The sequence below is a fragment of the Panthera leo genome, chromosome E3 (genome assembly GCF_018350215.1).
Source record: "Panthera leo isolate Ple1 chromosome E3, P.leo_Ple1_pat1.1, whole genome shotgun sequence".
In the NCBI taxonomy this organism is placed as follows: domain Eukaryota; kingdom Metazoa; phylum Chordata; class Mammalia; order Carnivora; family Felidae; genus Panthera; species Panthera leo.
In genome coordinates this window covers 38,827,777-38,846,147 of record NC_056694.1, presented here as the reverse complement: position 1 = coordinate 38,846,147, position 18,371 = coordinate 38,827,777, and the positions used below count along the sequence as shown (strand labels likewise).

At 50.5% G+C, this 18,371-nt stretch overlaps 1 long non-coding RNA gene across 9 annotated transcripts; it reads left to right on the top strand.

The window, feature by feature from the left end:
• Window positions 1–2,954: 2,954 nt before the first annotated feature.
• On the top strand, window positions 2,955–16,832 carry LOC122210342. 9 transcript variants are annotated; one of them, XR_006198014.1, is made up of 7 exons: window positions 3,201–3,543; window positions 5,326–5,429; window positions 8,945–9,089; window positions 9,580–9,717; window positions 15,455–15,580; window positions 15,652–15,912; window positions 15,996–16,832. It is a non-coding gene; the product is annotated as an uncharacterized LOC122210342 (long non-coding RNA). The 9 variants fall into 9 exon arrangements; XR_006198009.1 differs by lacking the exon at window positions 3,201–3,543 and adding an exon at window positions 2,955–3,043 and having other exon boundaries at window positions 15,652–16,832; XR_006198010.1 differs by having other exon boundaries at window positions 3,193–3,543; window positions 15,158–15,580; window positions 15,652–16,832.
• Window positions 16,833–18,371: the final 1,539 nt, after the last annotated feature.

Here is an 18,371-nt window from a genome sequence, read left to right as displayed (position 1 = left end):
CTTCTTGTACTTTACCTCCCCGAGGAGAGGCCGTTTCCCTGATTTCAAATATTTATAAGCTATCGACTACCTTGCCTGATATCTTGCTCCTTTAATTTCCTTCCCAATAGGATTTCTCACGATTTCGGCAGCTCACCCGAGTCTCATTAGCTCCCCTTAGACATCACCTGTTTGCAGCTCAATGCTCTGATCAAACCTCTGCTCCAACTGTTCCCACTGCCCTCTTCTACGTTCCTTGCCCTAAACTTACTCAGAACCCCCCCCCCCCCACAGCCCTTCACTAAGGCGAAACTGTCAACTTTCCCTACCAATTCCCCGTTATCTCGCTTCCTAGTGTTTCTCTTCCAGACCTGCCTTATCTCTCCCATGTTCTCTTTGTGCCTCCTACACCAAGGTTCTATCCTCTCAGCCTGTCCCAACCCCAGCATGGCTCTGAAAAGCCCTCAACCCCCTCGATTTTTCTGGTTAGATTTCTTAGCTACACGTTTCTTATTCTTTTCTCCTACTACATATACGTTATTTCTTCCTCCATCTCATCTCGTCCGCGACAGCTTCACAGAGCACAAATATGTGAGGGAAAACTACCCCCCTCAAAAACCCCAAGGAACAAGCGAAGAGATTAGTGAAAAATAAGCAAAGGTAGATAAACACGGATACAAAGGAAGCCTATGTTTTTAAAATTCCAGAAGAAACAGCCTATGAGTACCTGAAGGATATAGTAAAACAAAATTTTAAGTATGGGGAGATTGAGAATGGAAGGAAAATTGCCCAATTCCAGAACTGCTTGTACCTCTGTCCCCCAACTCTAAAGGCTGGGCCCCTGCCCAACCCCAGGAGCAGACTCCAGAGGACTGAAAAATCAGAAAACCACACTAAGGTACAGGAGTGACAAATGAAGCTCAATCTAGGAAAAGCAAGTAGAAATGCACAAAAAAATGAAAATTTTCGCTACAGCACAAGAAATGAGTTTCTTTACCTTCCAACACTCACTTTCATTTTCTCAAATACCAATCCTCCCCACTCTAAACCTAGGTCCTTCTTTGCCTCTCTAAACCCCACCCTAGTTTCTGCCTTCCTCGCAGAATGCTTCCAGCGTGCAATTAATTCTTCAGCTTAACCATTCACCCACACTTCCATACCACCTCACACAAAAGTCCTCCCACTCCCTTAAGAGGGCAAACCAGCAGCTGCTAAAGAAAGGACATTAAGTCACAACTAATTGGAGAACTTTAAAAAACAAGTCCTCACCCTCCCCCCTCCCCCAAAGCAGCCCACGGCACCGAGGCAGTGCTCAGAACACTAAAAGGAAAAGGCGAAGGGGGAACATCAACACACACAGAAGTCACCCGAAACAGCTAACTTTGTAAAACAAACATTCTCAACTAGGGTCCACAGACTGTGAGAACACAAAAGTTGTCCAAGATAAAAATCACAAAGCAAAAATCGACTGCAAGACAGAAAAATTTTTCCTTTTACTGGGAAACTTATCACGACGCCAGACAAAGAGAGACAAGACAATCCTCAATTCAAGACGGGAAACACTCAAGAAACGAAACGCACCAGGAGAGAGGCGGTGGGCGTGCAGGGAAACGGACACGAGCCAGCCCAGCAAGCTCAGTGATGAGCGGATTCGGGGAGGCTGGGCCAGCGCTACCGAACCCAGAAAAATGTTACGTCCTGGCTCAAGACAAGACCGCAACTCACACACTTAAGAGAAAAGACAACGAAACGCTCGTCTGGAATTCTGGGGCCAGACGACATCTTAGCCCCGCGTGAGTGGCCACGAAGGCTCAGGAGAGACGGGGGCCAGATAAAGCCTGAAGCGGAGCCCGGCGTTTCCTTCCCCAGGCAGCGCCCCACCGGCCCCGCTAAGCTTGAACTTTCGAGAAGACAATGAAGGAGTGGGGGGCCGGGGGGGGGGCGGAGGGGGGGCACCTACACTCCCTCGCATACCTGGGCCGAGCACGTCACCTTTACGTTCAAACAAAACAAGCCAAGCCGCAGAGCTTGCGTCTCCCTGCCGCTTCAAGGCCGCCAGCAACGGGCGCGAACTACCTACGTCTCCAGGGCACCCGGTTCCAGGCCTCCCCTGCGCCGGCTGGGCGGCCAAGGCCTATTTTCGGCCTTGAGGGGTGGGGGAGGGGGCTGCGCGGCGCCCGGGAGTCTGGGAGGCTCCGCGCCGGCCCGCAGGCCCCCGGGAGGGACGGAGAAGCCGAAGGCCCGAGAGGCTCGGGGGGGAGGGACCCGGGAACGCGCCACGGCCACGGCCGCCGCCTCCCCGCCGACAAAATGTCGAAAGGGGTAGCTGCGGGAGGCCCTCCTCGGCCGCACGCGTGGGGGTGGCGAGAAGCCGAGGCGCGCGCTTCCCCCTCCTCGTCGCGAGCGCGCGCGAGCCCGCGAGCCCTCGGCGGCGCGGGCCGTTGCCATGGGGGAGGGGAAGGCAGGGAAAAGCCCGCGCGCGACGGGAACCGAAGGGAAGGGGGAGGGGAGGCGGGCGAGCGAAGGCGTCCGCGTGAGCTAGGGGCGGCGAGCGCGCGTGCGCGCGGCGGCCTGGACCGTTCTCCGCGCGCTTTGGCCTCGCGCCGGGGCCGCCGCCCCTCCCCCACCCGGCTCGCGCGCTCCCTCACCCTCTCACCCGCCGCCGCCGCCGCCGCCGCCTCCGCCCGCCGCCTCCGAGGGGGAGAGGTGCTGCCGCTGCTCACGCTCCCGAGTCCCTCGGGGCCAGGAGCTGCCGCCTCGCCTCGCCGGTCCGCCTGGCTCAGCCGACACAGACGCCTCGTCGCTTCCTCAGGGGCCGCAGCGGGCTCCGACTGCGCCACTCGCACCCCGCCTGGGCCGCGCTGCACGTCAGCACGACCGACGAAGCGCGTCAGCACGCACCCGCGCGCGTCGCGGGGCCCGCCGGGAACCGTAGTACGTCCCGCGGCGCTTTGCGCAGGCGCCGAGGCCACTTCGGGAAGTGTAGTTTCTTAAGGCCCAAGGGAGGTTCAACGCAGCAGCCAAGGGAACTACGAATCCCTTCGGCCAGTGCGAGGAAGGGCGGGTGAGAGGCCCAGAGGGGGCCACGTATTCGGAGTATTTCCGCCGGGGGGGAGGCGGGGCATGGGGGCCTAGCGCCACATCGAGGGACGCTGGCGCGCTCCTTGCCCTCCCACTTTCTAACCAGAGCATTCTGGGAGTTGCAGTTCGTGCGTGCCGCGGAACCCGTATGTGGCTTCGGCCCGAGGCACGGCCGCCATTTTGTCTCCCCATGTTTGGAGTTGATGGTCCGAGCCCAGCGACCTAACTGCTTGCCTGTGGCCACGGGCCTCGCGCGGCGAGCCCGCGGCAGCGTCGCACCCGGCCTGCCGCACCGGGCAGAAGCCCCCGCAGACCCTAGGCGGCGGGTACACTCCTAACTTCAGAGCCCGGCGTCAGGCCCAGGGCCTGAGGCAAAAGCCACGGCAGCTGGCCGAGGGGGTTGGCAGCTTCCACCGCTGCAGATAGTGCTGAACGGGGCCGGCCGGCTGCCTTGGGGGATACTTTTCGTACTAGTTCCTCCGGGTAAGGCGGCCGGGCACCGATGCCGTTTTCTACAGAACCTGGGACACGTTAAACGTGGCAGGGCAACAACGTTACAAACACCCTCAGATTCTTCACCCCTCTGCAGAGTGCCTCCTGGTACCTTTTTAAAGTCCGCGTTTGCAACCTGAGGAGGAGTCCCGCTCTCCCAGCACAGCTGAAAGCCGCTGAGCCTCTCAGACCGCCACCTGCTAGTCGACCTTGGGCTCGCCCTTGGCCGCGCCCCTACCTCGGTTGGGGGGTGGGGGGGGCGTCTCGCACCCTCACGAGGTCCCGTACTCAACTGCCGCCCCTTTGACTTTGGGGCTTTGTATTTGATTTTACCAAATACCCGTCTCAGGAGCTGGACCAGGAAAGCCCCGCGGTTTCGGGTGGGAGTGGTGGCCCCGGGTGGGAGCGGTGGCCCCGGGCGCTGTTCTAAACCCGCTGCCTGGAACCCGGCACCTATGGGCAATGCTCCCGTGAGCGGAAGCACCTCTGAGCAGCCTAGGGAACAGTCTCTCTGGGCCCGAGCTGGTGTTTCTGAAGTTGAGGGTGTAGGGTGGTGGTATCTTAAAACCCACCGCTTCCCCTGAGACTCGTTCCTACCACAATTATCCTTCCCTGTATTTACCTACTGTTTGGGGCCAAGTTCTGCATTTGACGCTCATGACAACCCCATGGGTGAGGGTTCTTCTTTTCCTGTGGGAAGAACGGTGAATTCCCTGACATCCACAGTACAGATTTCAAAATCAGGAAGATAAGATTGACACGCTACGGTAATTTACAGACCTTATTGCAACGTTGTCCGTTGTTCCAACAAATCCTTGATAGCAACAAGAAATTCAAAACCATGTATCCATTGCATTCAGTTGTCGTGTCTTTTTTAGACGAATCTGGAACAGTTCCTAATTCTTCGTTTGTAACTCATGACATTGTCACTTTTGGAGAGTACAGGCCATTTATTTTGCAGAACGTGCCTTAAGTTGGGTCTGTCTGATGCTTCATCCTGTTTAGATTCAGGTTCCGCACTTTGGGTGGGAAAAACATGGAAATGAATGCTGTGTCCTCAGTACCCAATATGAAGAGGGACATTCTTCCCAAGAGTTCCATTACTGCCAACGCTGACTTTGATTCATGTGTTGAAGAAGTGGTCAGTGTGGTTTCTCTGCTGTAAAATTTCTAGTTTTCCCCTGGTAGTTTTCAAAACGGAAAAAGAAGAAGTATCTGGTGGAAATAGAGAAAAATGTGTCCACAAACCAAGATAAGGGTTGTAGGTGTACTTAGACTCCGTGTGGCATCATTACTTCTGGGCCTTCTTGGAAAACAAAGCTGGGAAATGGATAAGATGTGCACACCCCAGAGTTTACAACGTCTGTAATTCCAGCCTAATGCTGCAGGGTTTTTCTCTCCTCTCCTCCTCCTCCCCCGACCTCCCCCCCCACCCCCGCAACCCCCGCGCCGGTGTCTGTAACTGTATTCTCCAGCCCTGAGAACTTGGCTCCCGATTCACCCATCGATTGATTGATTTGTTCAATTTCCTAGAATTCCAAAAAGTAGCTTCAGATTTGTTCCATCTATGTCTGGAGCGGTGGGGAGCCTACCGATTAGAGTTAAATATTTGTTTGGAGTTCTTTTTGTCTTTATCTTGGGGGCATATGCTCTGAATTCTATATTCAAAAGTTGCTTATGTTATTGTTTTTCTCCTCACCCTTGAGTGTGTTTGTGTTATTCATTTGAAATAATGCTTTTGATTCATTTGTTTCTGTGTGTATTACATTTTAGGACTTTTCCTCCCTTGAAGATTCCTCTTCCTTGAAGGTTTGGTCTATTTTCTTTTTTTCGAGTACTCGAAGCGATAACTTGATTCCAAAAGGCAGTACCAAAAGGTACGTTCAGGGAAATGGCTTCTCTCTCGTTCCCTCCCCACCCCGTGCAGTCAATCTCAGTCCTCTTAGGTTTTTCTTTCCTAGGTTACTCTTTGCTCAGGTGAGGAGGCAAATGTGTATTTTCTTAATTCCCCTTCTTTCCTACGCAAAGTTGCACGCTCTAGATACTTTTTCACGCTTCCTGTTGTTCACTTAGCAATACGGCCTGGAAATCAGTCCACGTCAATTTACGGAGATGGGTGGATGGACTTCGATTCAATCACTCATTTATGTATGAGCATCTAAATTGTTTCTAATATTTTATCGTTACACACCCAGCTGCCATGAGTAACCAAGTCAGAGGTATTTTTGTATTGTTGAGGTGTACCTACAAGAGAAATTCCTAGAAGCCGGATTGCTAAGGCGAAAGGTAAAGGCATGGAGTTTTGTTGGTAATGACAGATTCCTCCCACAAGCAAAATATGAGAAGGCCTGCTTTCCCACAGCCTCGCCAACAGAGTGGGTTGCTGTATTTCCCAATTTCTGCTAACCTGGTAAGTGAGAGGTGGAATTCAGTGTAGTGGCAAAATGTACACACCCTGAAATGTACCGTTTTAACTATTCACAGGCCGTTCAGCAGCGTGAAGTATATTCAGTGTTTTGCCACCATCACCACCGTCCCTTTCCAGACCCTTTTCATCACCCGAACTGTCCCCGTGAACGATAACTCCTTCTTCCTCCTTCTCCCAGCCCAGTAACCTTTACTCTGTTTTCTGTGTCTATAAATTTGCCTCTTCCAGGTCCCCTATGCATGGAATCACACACTCTCTCTCCTTTTATGCCTGGCTTATTGCACTGAACGTAATGTTTTCGAGGTTTCTGTGTGTAGTAGCACGTGTCAGAGCTTCCTTCTCTGTCACGGTCGAATGTATTCCGTTGAATGTTCATCCCACCTTTTGTTTGTCCGTTCGTTCACTGGTGGACGTTTGAGTTTCCACGTTTGGGCCGTTGTGAACGATGCTGCCGTGAATGTTGGCGTACAGCTTTCTGTGTACACGTCTGTTTTTATTTCTCAGGTGTGCACCCAGGATTAGAATTGCCGGGTCATCTGTAATTCCATGTTTAAGCTATTTGAGGAAGCGCCACACTGTGTTCCCCTGGGGCCACACCATTTTGCGTCCCCACCAGCGGTGCGCGAGCGTTCGTTTCTCCACGGCCTCGCCAGCACTTGTCTGTCCCTGTGACTTCAGCGATGCTAGCGGGTGTGAGGTGCAATCTCGTATCTTTATTTTTAATTTAAGTTTATTCACTTATTTTGAGACACAGAGAGAGAGGCAAGTGGAGAGGGAAACAGAGACAATCCCAAGCAGGCTCCTCAGTGTCAGCAAAGAGCCCAACATGGGGCTCGAACCCACATACCGTGAGATCATGACCTGAGCTGAAACCAAGAGTCAGATGGCCAACCGACTGAGCCACCCAGGCGCCCCTCGTTGTATCTTTGATTAGCCTTTCTCTGATGACATTGAGCCTCTTGTCATGTGTTTTTTGTTCATTTGAGGATCTTCCTTGGAGGATTGTCTATTTGGGTCCTTCGTCCATTCTTTTATTGGGTTGGTTTTCTTGTTCCTGAGTTACAAGAGTTCTCTATATATTATTGGTATCGATTACTTATCAGATATCTGATTTGTGACTATATCCTCCCATTCTATGGGTTGTTTTTTGTGTTTTGATAGTGTCCTTTCCATGCATGAAGTTTTTAAAGTTTTTTTAACGTTTTATTTTTGAGAGACATAGCACGAGCGGGGGAGAGGTAGAGAGAGAGGGGGACACAGAATTCTAAGCAGGCTCCAGGCTCTGAGCTGTCAGCACAGAGTTCAACCTGGGGCTCGAACCCATGGACCGTGATATCGTGACCTGAGCCGTAGTCGGATGCTCAACCAACTGAGCCACCCAGGTGCCCCTGAAGGTTTTTAATCTTAATGAAATCCAGCTTATGCCAGTGTGGCTTTAGTTGGCATGTCACTCATCGTGAGTGAGCTTGAACATTGCAGTCTTCCTTTATGGAAATTTACAACGTGGCTAAACTAGCAGGATGCACAAAGCCATACATTCTGAAATGTGCGTATTAGGTTTATGGTCCACCCTTTGCAAAGTGGCACAGTTAGGCATATGTGACAATTAGAAAACTGGACCGTAGCAGGAAGGCACAAACTCCTGTTCCACCGATTCTTTAGTTTTAGGACTCCTTCAGAGAGGAGTCGCTCTTGGTCGTGCTGGGAGGCAATTCCCGGCTCATGGAGGTTTTCTGATGGCTCTTCCTCCCGAAACTGCTTCTCTTGTCATTCCCATCTGGGTAAGTAGCACCTTCATCCAAGCCAGAAAGCCAGCAGCCCAGAGTCTTACTGACTTGGCTTGCACAGCTTTCCCAGCATGCTGCCCTCTGTCCTTCCCACCGCTGATGCCCACAGGCGGGCCTGGACTCCAGCAATGCCTCCTCTTTAGGCTCCCGGCCTCCAGGCTTCCCCTCCAGCTTTCAGGGGTCCTCCAGAGGGATTTTGAAATTTTCCTTTGAAATTTTGTGTCCCACGGTATAGTGGGTTGACTAGTGTCCCCCGCCCCAAACTTCATGTCCATTCAAAACCTCAGAATGTAACCTTATTTGGAATAAGGGACTTTGCAGATATAGCTAAGGGTCTCCAGACAAAATTATCATGCATTTAGGGTAGACCCGAAATCCAGTGACCGGTGTCATCCTAAGTAGAAGAGACAGATGCTGGGAGAAGGCCATGAGAAGATGATGGCAGAGATTGGGGGGGTGGTCACAAGCTAAGGAGTGCTAGCAGCCGCCAAAAGCTGGGAAAGGCAGAGAAGCCGCCTCTGGAGGAGCAAAGCCCCGCAACACCTTGATTTAGGACTTGTGGCTTCTAGACTGGGCAAGAATGGATCCATGCTGCCGTAGGCCTCCCAGTGTGTGGCAGTGTGTTATGGCAGCTTCAGGACACTGATACATACCTGTCAGCCACTGTCACTGGAGGACACATGAGAAAACACAGATAAACAGAGAAATGAGCACAGGCAGTTCCATCCTCCAGAGACGGATACTGTTTAACACTTCAGTGTCTAGCTTGTTAGAGTAATAGTCCTTAAATGCAACCTTCTAAAATGCTTAAGGGGCACCTGGGTGGCTCAGTCAGTTGAGTGTCCAACCCTCAGTTTCAGCTCAGGTCACGATCTCACGATTCAAGAGATCGAGCCCCACGTCGGGCTCTGCACAGACAGCACCTACCCTGATTGGGAGTCTCTCTTTCCCCCTCTCTCTGCCTTTCCCCTCCCTGTGCACTTTTTTCTCTCTCTCTCTCTCAAAATAAGTAAGTAAACATGGGGAAAAAATAAAATAAAATGCTTAAAACTTTCCCAATGCTTTCAGGATAAAACCTGAAACTGCTTGCTAGAGCCTCCCAGACCAACCTTTTTTGTAGCTGCTTTTCCATCCACTCTAAGAATCAGCTTGCACCCTGCCTCTGCTTGTTCTCCAGGTGGACGGGCCTGGCCTGTGCCTTCAGCCTCCTGTTTCGTGTCCTTGTCGCAGCGCCGTGGATGCACCCTTTCTTCTGGAGCTGAGGCCGCTGGGCCAGCGGAGCCTGAGAGGCGGAAACAATGTTGGTGGCCGCTGGGACAGGGGTGAGTGGGGCCACTCGTGTTTCCACCCCTTGAGTCCTGGACCTGGGGCCCTGGAGCTCCTGTTCCAGCCGTGCAGGACACAAACAAATAGGCACCTACCAATCAGAAGTGGCCAAGGGGGGATGTCTGGAAAAGAATCACACCCTGTCCTCCAGAGGGACACCAGACCCCAGCAGAAGCCTAGCTCCCGGGGCTGATACAGTGCCCCAACCACTTGGGAGGGTCTCCGGTGTCTCCTTTTGAGCTGGAGGCCTCAGCTGCAGCCCAGCTCGTCCCACAGGCCCGCAAGCACCTTCCTGGCCAGTCCTTGTAGCTTCCAGGCCCCAGGTGGGCTGTGTGGCCTGGCCAGCACTAGCAGCCTCAGTACAGGACGGGCAGGCCAGGGTCTCGGCAAGCAGAGTGTTTGCCTGAGCAGCCTCTCAGCGGCACGGGGGCCCCAAAGATGCCTCAGATCCAAGCCCCTAGACCGTGACTCTGTTCCTGTGCCCAGGACCGGGAGAAGTAAGACACTAGAAAGGAACCTGGTGAGGAAAAGCCACAGGGACCGTCCTGGTCTACAGCGTTTGGGAGCATTGCCTCCTTGGCCGCACACCACACAGCAGCCTTCGTACAGCACGTCCTGGCCCGGGTCAGTATGTTCCCCCACCCCCCACTCCTTCTTGGGGTGGATGCTCTCTATGATTCAGAAATTTCTACAGCTTTAAAAGCAGTAATTTTATTTTCTTAGGATTGTTTTATGAAAATTCGGATGAATTATGACTACCAGGCTTGGCATCTTTTTATTTAAAAACACTGGGGAAAACAAGAAAACCACTGAAAAGTAAAAGATCAACCAATGAAATCCCGTCACTTAACAATTACAAAATTAGGGGTGCCTGGGTGGCTTAGTCACTCACGCATCCGACTCTTGATCTCTGCTCAGGTCGTGATCGCACAGATCATGAGTTCAAGCCCTACATCAGGCTCCATGCAATCAGCACAGAGCCTGCTTGGGATTCCCTCTCTCTCGGCCCCTTCCCCACTTGTTCTCTCTCTCTCTCTCTCAAAAATAAATAAACTTATAAAAAATTATAAAATTAGGGGTGCCTACGTGGCTCAGTCAGTTAAGTGTCCAACACTTGGTGTCACCTCAGGTCATGAGCTCAAGCCCCACGCTGGGCTCCACCCTAGGCCCGAACCCTACTTAAAAAAGAATTATAAAATTAGAGGGGTGCCTGGCTAGCTCAGTTAGTAGAGCATGTGACTCTTGATCTCAGGGTTGTGTGGGTAGAGATTACTTAAAAATAAAAGAAACGTTACAAAAGAGGCATGTATGTGTGTGTATTTATGTGTATATCTGTCTAGATAGTTAACTATAGTTTGTATATGTATATTATATAGTACTATATATATATCATATGTAGAACTATATATATCACATATATATATCCTATATATAGAACTATACATATAACTATAATATATAGAACTGTACATAGAACTATATATATAAATATAGATGATATGTAATATATGTAATATATATATACTATATAGCATATATATAGTATATTATATATATATAGTCATAGACTCTAAGTCTAAAGTTCTCTTTTGGCCAGCAAAAGAGCGGACACAGGATTCAAACGAGAGATGGCTAATGTCTGGGAAAAAGACAAGAGCCCCGAATAAAGGTCCTTGCCCCATATTTATTCAGATCAGAAGGCTTGCAAACGTGATGGGTGTGTACAGACAATGGGTGTGTTGACACATGGGTGTGAACGGTAACCTGTGGACATGAGCGAAAAGGGGGTTTTTAAAGATATACGGTGTTTGGGGTTTGGGTCAATATAAAACAAAATCCGGGCACCGGTCAGATGGGTAGATGGTTGTTAACAGCAGGCAGAAGGCTCTGTGCCTGTTTATCTTTGCCAACCTAGGGGAGGTGACAGACAGGGGGAATAACCTCAGGGTTAATAAGGCACCTTTTCTTTGGTTAACCATCTCCACTCTGGGCTGATTTGCCTGCAGCGCAGTGATCCAAAGTCCCATTCACCATTTACCTAACCTGGCCCTATTCTCCTATAAAAGCAGCTTTCTGTTATAGTAGTAAATTTGGGGTGCTTTCACCCTGAATATCTAATCTTGTTATTCCTGTGTATTGGGCACCTTTGTGCCATTTCTATTTCAGGCCTTTGCCTCTCTCTATTTTGGGGGCTCTGCACCCCCTCTCTATTTTGGGGTGCATTGCATCTCCCTAATCCTGGCACCTTTGTGCTTCCCTATTCTCGGAGTATCTTTGCACCCCGCTTGGAGTGCTAATCTGGTTTACCCAAACTCAGGTGTGAGCATTTTATGACTTTGTATTTCTTTATGCCTTGTTAACCCATTGGTTTAAGCCCGGGGGATTCCTAAGCTTATCTCCACAACGTAAGTATATAGATAGATATGGTTACAGATACTGATACGTATATGGATATAGTAAGAAAATGTAAAGTGGTCTCCCCCCACCTGGCATCACCTTAGCCCTGCACGGCAGAGCCCCAGAGCCACACGGGGAGCTGCTTGCTGGAGGGTCGCCTACAGGCTGAAGGTCCAGCAGAGACATTCTTACAAATACAGTGTTGGTGCAATTTCGTCATACAAAAAGATGGGGAAAACCTAAATGCTTCTGAAGTGTAGGCCCTGAACGTTGTATTTGGTTTGGTAATGCAGGTGCCTGACTTAAGCTTTGATTGGCCAAGCATCTGTTTCAAAGAGGTGTCTGCTGGGAAAAAAAATATATATATATATATACGTATACATATATATATATATATATGTATACGTATATATATATATATATATCTGGCTTTCTCAAACACATTGCCAGCCACACTGAAGAGCCAGGCCACCTCCCCAGCTGGGGCTCCTTTGTCTTAGAGTGTTTGGTCGATTTCAGTAACTGAACACTTGGGCCCTTGTCCACCCCCACAGCTTTAAATTCCTACTCTTACTTTTTTTTTTTTAAGTTTATTTATTTGAGAAAGAAAGAGTGTAAAAAAAAGAGAGAGAAAGAAAGAGCGTGATCAGGGGAGAGGCAGAGAGAGAGGGAGAGAGAGAGACTCCCAGGCAGGCTCTGAGCTGTCAGCACAGAGCCTGATGCAGGGTTCGAACTCACGAACTGTGAGACCATGGCCTGAGGCAAACAGAGATGCTCAACCAACTGAGCCCCCCAGGCGTCCCTCCTGCTCTTATGTTTTAAATTTAGCAATAAAGAGTGAGCTCATGAAACCCTAGGCCCCCACCCTGGACCCCAACCAGAGCAGAACCCTAGGCCTGTGAGCCTGCCCTCCCACGCTCGGGCTCTCTGTCCCTGCTTCCCAGAGACCTCACTGCCTGGCCCCAGGTATGTTGTATAATTTTCTGGTCCTGACGTAATAAACCTTTATTATTATTATTTTTTTCATAGTTTCCTGATGGTTATTGCCAAAGGGTGTCTTGCAGTCATAGTAAGAGCCACAGGGCTGGGCCAGTCGGGACACCGGTGACCGAGAGGCTCCAACCACACACAGGGCGGCCACCGTCGCCAGCAGGGTTGCGTGACTGCCCTTGCGGTTAGCTGAGGGGAGCGCGGCTTGCTCACTCACCCCTACCTGACTCGGGAACACCGCCTGGGGAAGCAGCACTGCTCACGGGCAGCCTCGCACGCTGCTCTGCGCTTCTGCGTGTCGCCTCTGTTGTGTGTTGCCTGCGGTATCTGACCCAAGAGGTCACAGCCGCCATAATTATCCGCGGGCCTCCCTGGAGCGGTGTGATCGAGGCCATGCGGTCTAATCATCTCGTTAGACCACTAATTATAAAGGCCTTAGTTGGCTATGAATGTGTGTGAGGGTTCTGCACCTCTCAAGGCCAAGGAGAACGGAGGCGGGCAGATTGGATCGCCAGGCTGGCGTCCCTGCCCGCGGAGAGGCTCTGGGCTGAAGGCCCAAGGAAAAGATTCCCGTGGGCGAGCGGGACGGGAGACATATTCCAGTGACCATTGAGTCAGCGGGTCGTGCCCTAACCGTGTGTCCTCACCCAGAGGAGTCAAATAGCCTTGTAACCAGAAACCTGTGGTGCCACCAGAGGGAAAATACAACGAAGGCCACGGTCTCTCTCTCACTGCTTCACTCACTGCTGTCACTGTTCATCCCCTGATGTGGGTCCTATTCCTGGTATGATACCACTACAAAAATTAATGGACAGATGTGAATGCTCTGAACCTCTGGTGCCAGCACATCCTAATATACCAGCTCCTCGATAGGTGCAAACCCCGCAGAAGCTTCCAGACATCGTTCAGTGCCGTGCATGCCAGCATGCCAAGCCTTGGTGTAGCAGCCCAGAGGCCTGGGGCTTCTCCCAAAGAGCCTGTACATAGCATGCCAGTGGAGGCAGACCCCGATCCCGGGGAGGTCTCTTGGGACGCCCTGGAAAGGAGAGTGGCCTACAAGGTCTCACGGTGACAGCATCCAAAATGTTCTGGCTTCCCTGCCACCAAGGGAAACGCTGACAGGGTTATCAAGGCCTCTCGGGAGGAGACAGAGGGAAAGGGAAGGCGAAGGCCCCTGGAGCCACGGAGACTCCTACCTGGGCCTCCGCCTCTTCACCAGGATATTTATTGCCAGGCACCGTGCCCGTGGCGAGATCTCTGCCAAGGCCCACAGGCAACAGCAAACATCGAGATGAGGCCCGTCTCCTGTGCAAATTTGGCATGGTCCGATGGGTTTATAGTTTCTATGCCGTGGCGACCAAACGATCCCCTCTTTATTGCCAACCCGCAAGAGGCCCCATTTTTTTAATGCACTAGTTTTAATGTTCACTAGTAGTATTGACTAGTACTATTTTATTTTTAATTTTTATTTTAGAGAGAGAGTGCACAAGCAGGGAGAGGGGCAGAGAGAGAGAGAGAGAGAGAGAGAGAGACCATCTTAAGCAGACTCCATGCTCAGCACGGAGCCAGACACGGGGCTCGATCCCACACCCCTGGGATCGTGACCTGAGCCGAACTCGAGAGTCAGATGCTCAACCGACTGAGCCCCCCGGGTGCCCCTCAGGAGACCCCATTGGACCCTGAGTCCAAATAATTACTCTTCACAGGGCACTCCCCGTAATTATGGGTTGATGCCTCTGCAGTTTAATTGGAAAAAATTGCATTATGAGGAAATGTTATGTTTTTAGGAATTAAGAAATATCATACATTTGACAACCCCTAACCCTAACCCAACTGCTGTGTAGCAGTTCACAATTGCTTCTTAGTTTTCACTAGAAAATAACTTTTGTAAAGATTAATCGTTCTAATTAATATATATAATTTAAACTACTAGAAATGATAAGTAAAAAGAAAGTAATTTTGTCCCATTTTTAATAATCTCTACACCCAACATGGGGCTCGAACTTATGACCCCGAGACCGAGAGTCTCATGCTCCACTGACCAAGCCAGCCTGGCTTCCCCAAAGTAATTTTGTCCTAAAGTGAAGCTGATTATTTCAAAATGAAAAAGGGGAAAACCAGAATCACTGTTATAAGCGCTGTAAAAATAGGTTTGGAGGGGGCAGGGGCATCTGGGTGACTGAGATGATAAAGCGTCAGACTTGGGCTCAGGTCATGATCTCACAATTTATGGGTTCAAGCCCGGCATCGGACTCTGCGCTGACAGCTCAGAGCCCAGAGCCTGCTTTGCATTCTGTGTCTCCCTCTCTGCCCCTTCCCTGCTCATGCACGCTCTCTCTCTTTTTCTCAAAAATAAACAAACATTCAAAAATTCTTTTAATTTTAACTAGTCTTACTTGATACATTATATTACATGGGAAGCATTTTCAAATAAGAGATAATGCTGTAACTTCTTTCTTAACATCCTTGTATGGATATACGTTATTAATATAAGTGTTCCAGAAATTATCTGAAGCTGCAAAAAATCTGATATGTAATATTATCAGTCATTATTCCAGTTATCACCTTAAAATGTTGTGTGTCCCCAAAATAACCAGATTTCCTTGTCAGCTGCGTTGTAATACACTTCCATCAGCTCTCTAACCATGTCCATCTTCAAGTCTTTTGTCACTTACAGACAGTTGCTGCTGTACTCTGATGCTTTTGGAAAACTGTTTCGTCTGCATAGACATTCATAGCAAGGACTGACAGGTGCTTTAGAATACAGGTTTCTGAGAACTCTCAGATCGCATCACTCAACTGCGAAAGAATTTACCGAACTCGAAAGCAAAACTAGATTTGTAAAACCTGCTGACAAAAGAGCAAGATCAACAAGGATTAATTTCAGGGGACTGACGGACCCGATGAGGATCCTTACACGTTTCTATGACTTTTGTTTGAAACGTTGCTGGTTCTTTACTCTCTTGTTCTCCAGATTCAAGGAAACTTTGTCTTAAACCAGCTATGACTCACGGCAGTCTGTGAAGTCTACCTTTGTAAACAAAGATAAAGCAGCTACGTTTTCTCCCTACCTCATCCCTCCAGACTTTGGAAACTCCCAGTAAGTATGCTTATATTTTCATAGCAACGCATTTGTGGAAGTCCAATAAGAATCTGTTCTCCTTGCAACAGGACACTATTGGAAACACTGGTCATATTACCAAGGCTTTGGCTAGAATATCATATCTGAGAACGACGCGCATAGACTGAGATATGACCAGACAGCGCTAAGGAACAAAGAGTGACTGTGTGGAACCAACCCTTGGAAAAATCAGCCTGATAACCTTGCTGGGGTTCCCAACAGCCTTATCATGTGAGTCAGGAAGATTGCCTCCTGACAGGCCCAGGAACCTCACGAAGAGGGACTGCCCCCCAAATTTATAGGTATTCTAGGTAAGATCGACAGGGAGGTGTCGGCTTGGCTTCTTAGCCTGGAGAGGCCTTTCAGAGTTCCATCTGAGATTCCTTATGAAAAGTTCCAGGAAAGCAGACTTGAAAGAGCCTGGATGGTCAGTCCCTATTCTTGCTGCACTCACGCAAACAAGAGAGCCGAGTTTATCGCGACTAGACTGAATTTGCAAACAAAATAGTCTTGCTACGGTTGTCCTTGCCACAGATCGGGGCGATTACAGAGAGAACAGGTCTGCTTCAGTGACACACCTTCACAGGTATATTCTGGCACCGCGGATTATCTTTGGTGTTTGTCTTCACCTAGGCTAGATCCTGAATTCTAGTTTCTTCCAGTAGTCGGCCACAACTCCAAACTTCCAGCATTTCTCCCGCCCTCTGACCTGGGATCCTTGAGACCTAAAACCGCCCATCCCACAACCGGGCAGGCCCAAGTGGGGCGACTCGATCCAAACTTCGGAGGGACCACCACAGCAGCTCGCGGGGGGACAGTCTTCGTGCCTGTTGCCGGTGGGCCCCTCAGGACGGTCACCAGAGACGTTCACGCCACAGACCGGGCACGTCTGCCAGGTTGCCGCTGCCCGCCCTCCCCTCACCCGAGGACATTTTGAGCCCTAGATGTGCCCTAGTTATCCCCTCCACGTGGCGGCACTCGGAGCTCAGGAACGGCGTTGTCGTCGGCCCCAGTCTTTAACCTCTGTTGCGTCATGTGACGCCGTCACAAGACGTGGGGTGAGTATAGGCCAATGAGGTATTCTGAGAGAGAGGGGCCAGTTTCATACGGGCCTTGTTATGCTTTGAACTACTATCGTTCTATCGTGTGTACTGCAGATATTATAATGTTTTTTTATTTTAAGACCCTTGCTTATTTTTTAATATGAAATTTATTGTCAAATTATGTTATTACTGTCATTATAATTGTTTTATTCTATTACAGGTGTTTTATTATTAGTTATTGTTAATTTCTTACCGTGCCCGACTTATGAATTTTATCGGAAGCATCTATGCATGGGAAAAGCATGGTATACGTAGGGTTTGCTATTGTCTCCAGTTTCAGGCATCTACGGGGGGGTCTTGGAATGTACCCCCCTGGCTGGGGGGCGGGGGCTGGGGGCCTGACCTTGGGAGTCTGCCTGCATCAGCACCTCCTGAAATGAGACACGACTCTGACCTGACCTGACCTGTCCGCAGGACGAAGACCAGTTGGATGAGATATGGAGCAACCTGCCGGCTCCGGACAGGTTCAAACCCACTGACGCCAGGTACAGGCCACTTGCAGGCCACCAGCTTGAGCGAGGGAAGCCTGAGTGAGGAAGGAGGGCCCACAGTGACCCCCTGACTGAAGACAGACCGGCGCATTAGGCGATCCACCTCGAAATATCCGTAAGCCCTAGCTGACCAGTGGATTACTTACACCCAGATCCGGGTGCCGAAAAAGGAAAATTCCGCACGTTCCTGTCCCTCCTCACCTTCCCCCTTTCCTGCAGCCCCGCCCCCCCCCCCCCCCCCCCCCGCCCCCCGTCCTGGCTGACGGCAGCGTCTCTGCAGCCTTCCCCACTGCTCCCCTGCAGTGCATGCAGGAAACTTCTATGTCCTTTTTTCCACCTCAGGTGAATTCTTTGACGGCCTCTTCTGCAGGCCCCCACTGGATCGGGTTGCCCCCGACACTAGATGGCCCAAGATGTTAAAATATTTCGTGGTGTTACCCAAATCCTTGAACAGATTCCCTGAGCTGGCCCCTGAGATGACCGACCTATTTTCCTAGCTGGACCCTTCAAGTCTGGGACGACGGCTACAAACTAGATTCCAGACTCTCCTCCCACCTCAATATTTATAGGATTTGTTACCGTAATCCTGTTGAGAAGTGTACTTTCTGGATGACAGTGTGCCCTGTCCCTGCTTGTGGCATATTAGCTCCCCAGGTAGTTCACATCCTCTGACAGAGGCATCACAGGGTGGGTGCGGCGTAAGCCCCCCCCCCCCCCCCCCCCCGGTGGTTTCCTTTCTCTTTTTTCTGACGCAGGTGCCCGTCTTGAACTTTGATCGTCAAGGCGTCCGTTTCAAAGAAGGCTATCTCACATGAACACATTGCCAGCCACCCTAGGAAAAGGGCCAGGCCACCTCCCCACTCTGCTGTTTCAGAGAGTTCGGTGGACTTCTATAGCTGACCATTTGGGCCACTTTTTTTTTCTCTCTCTCTTCTGAAGCTTTAGATTCCTGTTCTTATGTTTTAAATTCAGCAATAAAGAATGAGCCTGCAAAACCCTGGGCCCGCATCCCTGATCCCAATAAAAGCAGAACCCCAGGCCTGTCCGTGAGTGGGCTCTTGTGCACTCTCTCTCTCCCTCTCTCTCCTCTCTCTTCCTCTCTCCCCACCCCCAACCCCAGCTACCTCACTGTGTGGCTCCAGGGTTGCTGTAGAACCTCCAGGTCTTGTAAATAAC